This window comes from Schistocerca gregaria, chromosome 5 (assembly GCF_023897955.1).
Source record: "Schistocerca gregaria isolate iqSchGreg1 chromosome 5, iqSchGreg1.2, whole genome shotgun sequence".
Lineage (NCBI taxonomy): Eukaryota > Metazoa > Arthropoda > Insecta > Orthoptera > Acrididae > Schistocerca > Schistocerca gregaria.
The window spans coordinates 637,259,750-637,272,367 of NC_064924.1; the positions used below are offsets into that span (position 1 = coordinate 637,259,750).

The following is a 12,618-nucleotide window of genomic DNA, read 5'->3' on the forward strand; positions in this document are numbered from 1 at the left end:
TTCATTTGCTAAAAATTGAGTAGCTTTCATAATAATAAAAAATGGCAGCAAAACTTTACGTAACTTGGACACTGAATTTCACTGTCAAAGCACAGTTCTAATTTACAGCTTGTGGCGTAATTTTTAACTTTTATTACAAAGGAATATGAAAGTAACGGCTGAATTCACACAATCTTCCTGCTTGCTACAATTACGACAGTTAGTATTACGGTGAGTATCGTAGCAAAAGAAGTTTCTGTCCACAGCCAGTAAACAATTTTACTTTAATTGATCTTTGAAAATTAACATGATTTGTTGTATGTGTTTGCTATTTGATTATTACCTGAGTACTGTGACGTTTGTGGTGTGAAGTACTTGAAAGTGTGTGTTAGATACTATTCCTACGTCATGACGCCCATAACTATTCTTACGTACGATTGCTTACGAGTATGAAGTTCAGTTTCAATTTAATTATTCTTGTTCCGGCGAGGAACTGGCGACCGCTGGTTATTTTCATTAACGACATACTTCGAAAACCTTTTTTCCAGAATTTTCACTAACTACTGCTAATTACTACTGTACACAATAAATATATATAAAGTTAACCGAAGTTTGTTCCTAATTGTCATTGCTAAAATACTGAGCAGTGGCGATTCTTCATCTACTTCTCTCGGTTTTGCATTATTCTTCGGAGTGGCCGCGCGGTTTGAGGCGCCACGTCAACGGACTGTGTTTGTTTCTTCAAAACAATATTTTTCAATTTGACGGGAACTATAACTCATGAAATATACATGTAGTTCCATTATACCCCTTCGTAACTTGTGAATCGGCATTTCTTTCTACTGCAGTATGTACGATTTTTCAATTGATTTTCATTTCGATTTTTGGTGGACGTTTTTACGACTATAACGTCTAAATAAATAGCTTATTTCAGAGTGTCGCGATTTCACGTTAGACAATATCATCAGTTTCAAAGCAGCTTTTGAAACTTTATTGTAGGTTGAAAATTGTGGCGTCCAGAACTCCCACCAACTGCACTCGCGCTGCGCGAAGGCCTATGTCGATGTCATGTAGAGTCACCTGGGTGTGTTTTTTTTAACTTAAAAAATTCATAATACAGTCTTAAGGGTGGATAATAAAGATCTAAAGCCAGTTTTGTAATTTGGGAAAGTATTTTATTGAGAAGAAAATCGCGAATATCGGTTCTAAAATCCAGTGTGACCTTCATCTATCCCCTTTATGCGAGTGGTTAATCTTTCATAGGAATCGTTGAATAACCTTAACTCGGTGACCGTATTTTATGCAATTATTTCAACTAGCGATGTACACCCAGTCGGTGAAAGTAATGGGTCATGGACGATTTATCTTAGGCACACACTGACGATGTGGCAGATTGGAGGGTATTACTATTACACAGTGAACGACAATCTCATCCATCCCACCAGTTATATCAGTGATAAATACGTTCGATAAATTGTTTATTAATTTCAATGTGTGTGTTTCATTGATATTTATATTTCTTAACTAGCCTAATCGCGTCAACTGCGTTAGAAAGACCTCATAAGTTAACGGCGCCGGGAACTAGAAACCTTTGGGAAGGACTTCTTTATAGTAACAGCATTTCCAAGTGATGAACTCCAGTCCCAATGCATCCATTACAATGGAGCACTGCTGTGTCATCCACATGATATAGAACACAGTCCTACATCGATGAGCGCCGAGCGGCTTAGTACTCAGTGCTCAGCTGAAACTGAGTCAAGCCTAGCCTCTAACAGAGTGTGCGCAAGGCAAGACATATTTTACGCTTGCGCCTTATGTCACACGAAGAGTTTCCAAGTGCATTATTGCAAATTCCTGCTAATCTGTGTTGTCAAATATTTTCGCCGTAGTTTTTTGCCTATCTGCCTTTGACAAGGCTATCTAAATGATGCGTGCAAGCAAGCGGCCTCAATAAAAACAATTATTTTCGATGGTGAGGGTTCTGTTCATGCTACATGTTTATATTTGACGCCAGGTACATTTGGTGAGCTCTGCAGGCTTAAAATCTGGCTTCCTTCTCAGACATCCCTTTCTGTGTAGTACAGCCGAGACATAGCCAGCACCGTGTAACCTCTCTGGGGTCTACAACATATCAAGTACTGCAAATGTACGATCGCGCCACTGTGCCCTACATTACGCATCACGCAGACGTGCATGAGCAGCGGTTACACCTGCGTTATTAACGGAAAGGCGCACGTTTATGCCATCTAATAGCTGAATAATACGACAGCGGAGTTATAATAAAATGTATTCGCAGCTGCGAATATGGGAAACCATTAGCTGTATAATGGAATGACTGAGTTGAAAATTTTTGCCGGACCGGGACTTAAACTCTGATTTCCTTTTGTCAAAGATTATCCGCGACCTTAGTCTGTTGTTGTTGTTGGTGGTGGTGGTGGTGTTGTTGTTGTGGTCTTCAGTCCTGAAACTGGTTTGATGCTGCTCTCCATGCTACTCTATCCTGTGCAAGCTTCTTCATCTCCCAGTACCTACTGCAACCTACATCCTTCTGAATCTGCTTAGTGTAGTCATCTCTTGCTCTCCCTCTACCGATTTTTACCCTCCACGCTGCCCTCCAACACTAAATTTGTGATCCCTTGATGCCTCAGAACATGTCCTACCAACCGATCCATTCTTCTGGTCAAGTTGTGCCACAAACTTCTCTTCTCCCCAATGCGATTCAATACTTCCTCATTAGTTATGTGATCTACCCATCTAATCTTCAGCATTCTTCTGTAGCACCACATTTCGAAAGCTTCTATTCTCTTCTTGTCCAAACTATTTATCGTCCATGTCTTAGTCTAGGAGTTATGAATATTTTTGCTGGTAACGCGCAGTCAACAGTATTCTATTCTCCTGCTTTAGTCCAACGCGTTTCGGAGCTACCGGTATGACTCCATTTTCGATGCCTGAATTAACGTTTCCGGGGCGTTACGTCTGCTTCAGGTTATCACCTTTATTTGGCCACGATGAAACACATGCTCATTTCCTGGCCAAGCGAAGCTGATAAACCGAAGTAGATGTAACGCCCCCCCCCCCCCCCCCCCCAGAAAAAAGTTGCTGAAAACAGAATTGTAGCAGTAACTCAGAGACGTGTTGGACTAAAACAGGAAATAAATATTGGCCCTGGCGACGGCGTATTAGTAACAAAAATATTCCTCAATTGTATGAAATTAATATTGTGTGACTCAGCTGCCCCTATCTCTGCCGTTTTATGCAACCCGCAATGTTATCGCTGTCCTTGATAAATGACGCGCAAGAATTTCGTACATTCTCGTTCGCTACGTGCAAGCTCTTTCCTAAAGAAAAAAATGAGCAGAATCTATTGGTTGGAAAATTTAATGTAGTTTAATTTTATAGTGGTATACGTTTTCGCTACAGGCCCCAGTTTTCGAATTTTCAAAAAACGCGTGCAGAAGTGATCTTGAAATGCAGCCTCATTTCCACATTCGACCCCACCCACCGGTCAGGATTTCTAGGATGTCGCAAATATCTGCACAATGGTAGGAGGGAGTGCCATGAACGACCGCACAAATTATTTTACACTTGATCTTTTTGCCGGCCTTCGCTGCTCGCCTTATTACGCCGCCGGTTTTAAAATTGATGTTTGTGTATATTTTTCCCTAACAATAAAGTGAATTTTAACAGCATAAAATAAACATTTGCGTCGTTGTATTCTTCATGCCTTCTGACTACGAAGCTAATGGGCTTGTTAGGGTTACATATGGATCGAATTACAAACTTAATTATTTTTAGCGTGACGTTTACAAAAGTCGTTTTTCGTTCACTACCCTCATAGGCATGTTTAAATTAATAATGTTAACGAAGTAGTCGACTATGCTGCTGGCGTAACTGCTCAATCAACAGTGACCAAAAAAGGTTGAATATCGGGTACAGTTGATGCAGTTGGGAATTTTTGTACTGTGTAAGGAGGGAATGCCATGAACAATATACTAGAAATCCTGACTGGTGGGCGATGAGTGTGGAATGGGGGTGCGTTTGAAGGTAACTTACGGGTTTTTCTTGAATAAGACAAAGTGTGGCCTGAAGCGAAACTATATCCCAGTACAAAATTTAACTGCGTTAAATTTCCTACAAAAATGTCCTGCTCACTTTTAGTGCAGGACTAACAGTTTGTATATAGTGAGTGAATAAATGTGAAAAATCACGCGTTTGCTTTATCAAGACGGCTATAACATTGAGGGTTGCATAAAACGAGAGCGGTACAGGCAGCTGAACCACCCCGTATATACATTTAATTCGTCATCTCAGTGTCATATAGCAAATATTGTACCAGGAAAAAAAAGAGGAGAGACATCAATGCCATAGTAACCATCTAACAACTGCTTTAAAAACGTGCAACTCTCTATTATCAATTACCTAGTGAACACTATTCCGAACTATTGAGAACGAAGACCTGCATACGATTATGTGGCAGATTCTGACCATCTACAGTTTCATTTCATCACAGGTAACAGCATGACGTTACGTCGTACACTATCTTTGAAAAGAGTGTGACATTTACTGTTGGGAAGTCAAAGAAAACAAACAAACGTGTATCGTTACCATCAAACTGAGCTCCGGTATCTACTGCAATCTGGACGTGACGAAAGAACAGAGCACGTTCCTGACAGCCATTGGTTTTTCAGAGGACCGGGACGTAGAGCAAGTAGTATCAACATAATGTTTGTCTCATGTCTCCGCACGGGTTCTGTGTGGGTGCGACTACTGTTTACGAATTCGGAGGATTAAATTTTAGGGAGCAGAACAAGCAAATGCTAAACAACCCGTACTCGGGAAATAGAAGTCCAAAACAGAAGTCGACAATTCGGGAAAAGTAATTCTCCAGAAGTAGTTTTGAGGAACTTACGTTACCACACCTTAGTGACATTGCTCATGTGTGGTATGTGTGGTAACGGCATCGGCTCTGTCATCCAAGACGTAGAGTCACAGTTTAAATACGTGAAACTGGTTATGTACGGTGAAACTACTCCACGGGCGGTTCACAGCACTGAAACGAAGGTGAGAAGTATTTTCAAAGACTTTACCTCCCACAAGAAGCAAAGTAAAGTAGCAGAAACTACCACGAGTCAAAATACTTTCATATTCTACTGTAACAACGAACAGAAAATGCGAGCTTCAGGTGCCACAAAACCGGCCTGCTGACATCAAAATAATAGGGCCGAAGGGTATATGGTAGCGCCAAACACAGGAGGGGCATTTCTGTCCCTGTGGACTCTGGTTAGCATACGCAGATGCGACGCACCTGTGCCTCTGCTCAGGAATGGGTAAACAATACTCCACTGACTGCGGCGCAATTACATTGCGTATCGGGGCGGCGTGTTTCGCGGAGGCAAGGCGGGTGTGCTTTACAAACACGGGGCTATTCGGAAGACCGGAAATTCACTCGCACACGTTTTAAAGTATTTTTCTTGGACAACACAGCTGTACTCCGAAATGAGGACAGCGACTGAAACCACAGAAATCGATCAGCCCTCTGGGATAAAGTTTTCCTGACGAATACTTTGCACGTAAGAGACGGCATTAACAGGGTTGCGACTGTTAATAAATACAAGTAAAACAGCTCCTAGGTCAGCCACATTTTTATTTTGACACTACAGTCCACACCATCATCTTACCGTGAAGTACTGATCACTTACATAGCTATTGTTGGTGAAGAGTACAGACATCTTTTCACATAGACCAAGGGCAATGCAGGTTATGTTGCGTGTTTTGAGGTACGGCAGAGCGGTTGAAATTCTGCATGCCGCTGCCTGCTATTTGTCCTCTCCACTGCACATTATGTTTACAGTGTACAAATAACATTATGTACAGTGGAGAAGACGTACATCAGGGAGTAGAATGCAGAACTTTTACACCTCTACCGTACCTCAAAACACGCAACACGACATATACTGCCCAAGGTCTGCTGGCCGCCCTGGGTGGCCGAGCGGTTCTAGGCGCTACAGTCTGCAACCGCGCGAACGCTACGGTCGCAGGTTCGAATCCTGCCTCGGGCATGGGCGTCGGTGATGTCCTTAGGTTAGTTAGGTTTAAGAAGTTCTAAGTTCTAGGGGACTGATGACCTCAGAAGTTAAGTCCCATAGTGCTCAGAGCCATTTGAACCTAGGTCTGCTCCTGTAAAAAGTCGTCTGTACTCTTCATCAACAACAGCTGTGTAAAAAAACAATTCTCCACCTGAAGATGGTGGTGTGAACCATCGAAACACGTAGTGGCAAAATAAACAGGTGACTGACACAGAAACTGTTTTATTTTTAAGTTCTCCTGAAATCCTCGAGAGCTTCCGGTAGCTCAGTACATTAGACTAGTGCAGGCTGCAGTGTGGCGATTTTCGGTGCCCGCAGAGATCGGTGGTGTGCCTACGCCAGGCACAAGCCAGACATAGTGGGGGGAGGGAGGGGTGGGGGGGGGGGGTGGGGGGAGTGAGCGACAAGGTGTGTCACGCTCACTTTCCTTTGGGCCGTGGCGCTGTCACTCACCCCGTGAACACGACATTGGCGGCGGCAGGAACAATGGGGAAACGCCACCAGATAAAGCCTGGATTTTTACTCCCGAATAAAGCCCTATATGTCTCGCTCATAGATGGCGCTAATGTCAATGAATTTTGGTAATGTTTCGTCAAACTCCAAACCACGCGTCGAAGAAATCTGCTGGACAGTTAACATTGTACAACTTTTTGAAGAACTAGTTCTGCAGATCCATCAAACGAATAAATTTATTATCAAGCCTTCATAAACAATCCTTGTTTAGAATAGTTTATCATAAATGACAATTCGTCCACAGCCGTTCATTCTCGAAGAACTCAGCAGTAGAGATTTTTTTTTTTTTTTTTTTGAAGTGGTGCCTAGCACACATTGCCGTACGATTTGTAGAGTAATCTTAATCTTGTAAATGTAGACTGACAGGAAGAGAACGGTAGCACATGTCTTGCACCGCGCTTTGCGGCTGTACTCCTGAGCGGAAGGCAGCACGGAGGGGAAGCACATGTCATTAAGCAGAGCTTTGCATAAACATGGCGCGGTTAGTTACTGGGTAATGAGGTGAGCGCCGCGGTCGCCGGGCTCACAGGGACTCCCTCTGTCCGTCTGCGGCTGGCAACCCCACACAGCACTGAGCCACTGGCGTACGTCCAACATGTAACAGTGGTACGGAATAGGCGCGATCTCCACCACTGTACAAGATACTGTGCCTGCAGCCGTCGTCCGATAAGGAAGTCTCAAAAACGCACGGTAGAATACACTCGGTTTCGACCAGAACATCGTGAAGGTATTAACGTAGAAATCATCGGCAAACCGTTTCCTGACATTTTACTGTGATAGAAGAAATCTTTAGTGAGATTCGATTGTTCATGGATGTCACATAAGACGAAAGCGTAGGATTGGGCATTAAATCGCCTGTCGATTTTTCCCCCAATTATAGCATCTTTCATCTCTGGCAATGGCCTGTTGATGTGGAAAATGCGAGTACACGTTAAAATGCAGCTGATACACCCTCTCTGCCCCGCCCCCTCTCCCTCCCCCAAATATCTGGCTGAATATGTCTGAGGAAGGCTGGGCGTACCACATTCAATGGCATCGTGGCTGCTAAAGTACAGTGGTGACCGAACCAACATACGGGCGGAGGACAGCTTTAATTTTTACGTAATTTGCAAGGCTTGTATATCAATAAGTGCCTGTATAATCCAAGAGGGTGCCTCGCACAACAGAATTCTGTCGCTTCCGCTGGTGGTTTTAGTAGCAGTAGTAGTACTTGTTGTTGTTGTAGCAGTACGAGGGCGTGCAGTAACGTTAAAATGTGTGTGAATTCCCAAGGGACCAAACTGCTGAGGTCATCGCTCCCTAGACTTACACACAACGGTAACTTATGCTAAGAACAACACACCCACCCATGTCCGAGGGAGGACCTGAACCCCGACGGGAGGGGGCGGGCCACAAGATGAGACGCAGGCCCGTGACGTGACGCAGGGGGGCTCACGCCAAATTCCTCACCGCAGCGTGAGTCACGGCGACAATCGTCGCAAGTTGGATCGCAGTTTCAATACGCAGTTTGCTGAGGAACTTTGGCTCTGGCAGAGATAGCGACTACTTCTGCTATGTTAATAGATATAAGTACAGAATCGGATTCCGATTCTGTGAGTGAGTTCGAAACGGTGTGTTACATCGCTTTGATGAAACAAAATGCAGAAAAGACAAGAAAAAAATGCGTACATGAAAAGAAGACTAAGTCATGGGGAATTCGCTTTAACTAAGGAATTTGATGCTGAAAATTCACGAACTATTTTAGATTAAACCGTGATCAATTCCAAGAAGTGCATGGTCTCATCAAGAATGAAATTGACAGACAGGGATGCAACGCTACAAGGCCGATTGAAACCAAGGAGAAACTAGCAGTGTTTTTAAGGTAAGCTATAACGATTAACATACATCTCTATATAGGAAAATGTTCTGTTGGTTTGTGTATAGCCACTAACCTCCGAAAGCTCTTGACCGATTGCTTTGAAATTCTGACACAACGTTGCATTCTAATACAGGATGGTTTTTAGGTACCTATTTCTTTAATATAATATATATAACCTATATACATGTAATTTTTCACGATTTTTCGTAACAATGTTTCCCCGACCGTTATTATATATATATATATATATATATATATCAGAAATGTACTCGGCCGACAGTTTCGAGTCTATATTGATATCAAAGACATGGTTAAATCCATCTATTCCGTTTTCACTGGTAGATATGGAGGGCTACACGCTAGTAAGGAATGATATTGTAAGGAACCTAGGCATCTTTTATGATAAACATTTAAACAGGACAGAGCACATCACGAAAATTTGCTACAGAGTTTTAACAATGTCAAAGTAGAATGTTAACAACGAATTACGATGCAACTTACCATTTCGTATGTCTGTTTCCTTGGCCACTTCCACCCACTTCTCAGCTTTCAGCTTCGTTTTCAAGTAATCTTCATGGCTTGTATCATACAGAACTTTCCGAACACGTACGGCTTCAATTAGCTTTTCCTCCATTTCGAACTACCAACAGCCAGAACCACCGTGAGTCTCGCAGTAAACTGCGTACAGGAGACTGCGGCCCGCAGGGTCACGAAGCGCAGGAGCTGCGTCACGTCACGCTGCGCTCTAACGTGCGCAGAACCATTCAGTTGCGTGGTTCGCAAAAACTCACCGTGACTCACCCTGCGTCACCTCGCGGACCTCCGTCTTATCTTGCGGCCAGCCCAACCGCGCGGCCACTCTACGCGTCGGCAAAGTAAGCACTCCGATTTTTTATGCGAACACTCTTATCGTATCTTCAATAAAACAAACGTTGTTAACATTCTACGTCTTTATTCTCAGCAAAGTCGCCCCGGCGAAGAACCCATTTCTACCAACGAGAAATCAGTTTGTGGACACCGTCCTTGCGGGAAAGGCGACTTCCTCCACCACGAGACCTGCTTGCTTTTCAGTTTTCCTCTCTAATTCTCTCACGTGAGTAGAAAAAATAATTTCAATGAGCTCGTGTTTAGATAGTGTTCTTTTCAGTTTATAAAATAATTACTTCTTTCCAATTGTTAGGCGAGTTATTATGTAAAAAAGCTCAGCAAGTGGAGCTGTCAGCTGTCTACTACACTGAAGAGCCTGTTCCAAGTGTAACATGCTGCCAGTAGGATACATTCAACAATGCTGATTTCATTGCTACCACTATCAATGGATGGAATACTTTTCACTTCATAATAGGTATCAACTGCATCACCCCAGTCTCAGCTCGCCCAGAGGCTTAAATTGACTCCCTCAGCAACAGGAGTAGATCGCCTAAGTGTTATGGAACTTGAGATATTTCAGCGTAATTCAAGCAACGCATTACTGTTCTATATTTGAAAATGATCAGTCGTATTCCATTAGACATATTGCCACCCACCTTGAAAGATGTGCTATGGATGGGTGGTAAGTGGCTCCACTCAGCGCAGCCCAGTCTGCAAAGCATTTCCCGAATGAAAGAGTTATATGCAGTCTATCAGAACACAAAGGTCAGATAAGTGCAGCAACTTTCTGATTACTTATTAATCCATCAACACGTGTCTATAACATGGTTAAAACACACACACACACACACACACACACACACACACACACACACACACACTGGCGACGGTAACAAATACAAGGGGCCAAATTTAGCAGTCCAATACCTTTCCCGCTAACACTAAATAGGTCACTGGCGACATCATACTTACAAATTAAACATTTCTCACCCTTGTTTATGGAAACATATTTTACATAAAAGATCACTTAAATGCAGATCGATGCGCAATTTTTAAACTGAAAAGAACTCCAATATATAAACACGACTCATTGAAATTATTTTGTCTACTCAAATGACAGAACTGGACAAGAAATGCTGGAGATGTGGTCTGTCTTAACTGAAAAGCGAGAAGCACTCGTGTTGGGGAAGTGGCTTTTCCCGAAGAACGCAAAAACTAAAAAATCAATTTCCCCTCTAGCAATGTATAAGAAAAGTATTAAAAGGTTTAAATATAATCTGCCCAGATGGGTTCCTTGCATTACTATTATTAGCAACTGATACCTGTATTTTATTTAGTGTTAACTCACTTTGTGGAAAATAAACACCCCGGGCATGTCTGGGCACTGTGTCACCTGCTGTTCATAAGGCAACTGCTGAAGAATCAGTAAAACTTTGGTAAATGCCCTGAAGTTGCTTCTTGTGACGTAGTGGGACAGAGAGCGTGGGGAATAGCCCGCTCACTCTTCAGTTTGGAGATGTATGAAGAAGGACCAACATAATCCTGCGACCTACCTTTCTCCCAGCCTCCATCCCACCCCCCACCCCCGCCATCCCTAATACTTTGTTACACCCCTAGAACACACTTATCCCTTAATACGACATTACTGCATTTGGATGTGGTACACACTTCATAGTTTTTTCAACCATAATCATTTAAAAATAAACATTAATTTTACACCGTTAAAACACTATTTTTAATAATTTGCGATTTTCCCATCCCCTGTAAAGTGAAAGTATTATTGCTGGAGAAAAAATTGCATAGAACCTTCTTTGTAGGAAATTCGATGTAGTTAAATTTTGTAATGGGAAACATTTTCGCTAGAAGCCGCAGTTTTCAGTTATTTTAAGTACCTCCAAACGCGCCACACTCACGCTCATACACCACCACCAGTAGGGATTTTTTTGTATTTTTTCATGGCACCCCCTCCTACCACTGTACAAAAATTTGTGACTACACTAATTTTTTTCTCCGTTAACTGGGCTAATTCCTCTAAGCCAGGTGAGGCTAGGAGAGATTTGTCGCCGGAAGCGTCTATGATCTCGACTCGTGTGATTTCAGGAAAATCATGGAAACCCCAAACCCCCAATGAAGAGGCCGAACAGGGTCGCTCACCATCAACAGAACCACCATCAACAGAACCACCACCAACAGAAACATCATGAACGCGATCCCAGCCTGGCGTCTGGAACACCTAGGTCACAGTCGGCACATATTTTAGGATTGTCTTTCCATAAATATCTACAAAGTGAGTCTTGTGATATGACGTTAGTCTATGTACAGAATGCCTTATATTCGTCTTTTTATCTCATCAGCCCAAGCTACTTATCGTGTTGCCACTGTTTTACCTCTATGTAACAGTGGTTTCAACCTTCTCAGACTTGCCAGTTGCTGAATTTTTACTTCTCTGCAATGTCGTGTTCCAAACGCTGTTGTAGAACTAATTCCTTACGCTTCAGATGGTGCTTTGCATGGGAATTTCAATACCTGAAGGAATAATCTCTTCTGTCTTCTACTTTGACCAATTGGGGCAGTTTTAGTACGCAAAATGTGAACTTCCTTCACCTTTATTCTGAAGCCCTTTCTGTCGTTTTCATCCAGTCTTACCTGTCCTCTTTGCGTTCGTATGCCGCAGACAAACTGAACAAAAACTGGAAATTTTTGGATCACTCAGTTTCAAGATACGTAGTATGAAACTGCTTAATTAAATTGGCGAATAAATAGAAACTTACACCGTTCGCTGCTTTTCTCTAAAAACTGGAAGGTGGCTCAATACTACAAAAAATCTTCAGTATTCTCCTGTCGATTCTAATGTTGTGAAATTCTGCTCAAATATAATTTTGTAATCGAGGATCATAACGCTATTTGGGCATCAGGAATAGTCAGTGCTAAAATATGAAAACAGAGTTTGAAGAATTCAATTTTTCGTGTTCATTTGTCCGTTTTAGGGGTTACAAGCAGGTAAAGGCATATTACGTAGACACAGGTAATAGATTAACTACTTTTCATTTTTACTGGAAACCATAAATAAACTGTTAAGTCATGAGTTTTCTTCTTGTATGACCTCGAAAAATTTATTGTGGTTCCTCCCGTTCTTAATCTTTCAAAGGAAATGGAGACTGTACTTCACTGGTACGGCACTTCACAAAATACTTCCAGACTACTATGGAGTCATTCTGTAATACAAGTCATGTCCGTCGACGACAACTTGAAACTACCATATGACCAGATGGAGCAAGTCTTGCACTCGCCTTGTACACGCGTACCACCCAACAG

The 12,618-nt window shown here is 42.5% G+C and overlaps 1 protein-coding gene across 11 annotated transcripts in view; it reads right to left on the reverse strand.

Annotated features, from left to right (window-relative positions):
* Positions 1 to 12,618, reverse strand: part of LOC126272429 (homer protein homolog 2) — an 807,523-nt gene that overhangs the window by 120,841 nt on the left and 674,064 nt on the right. The window lies entirely within an intron of this gene.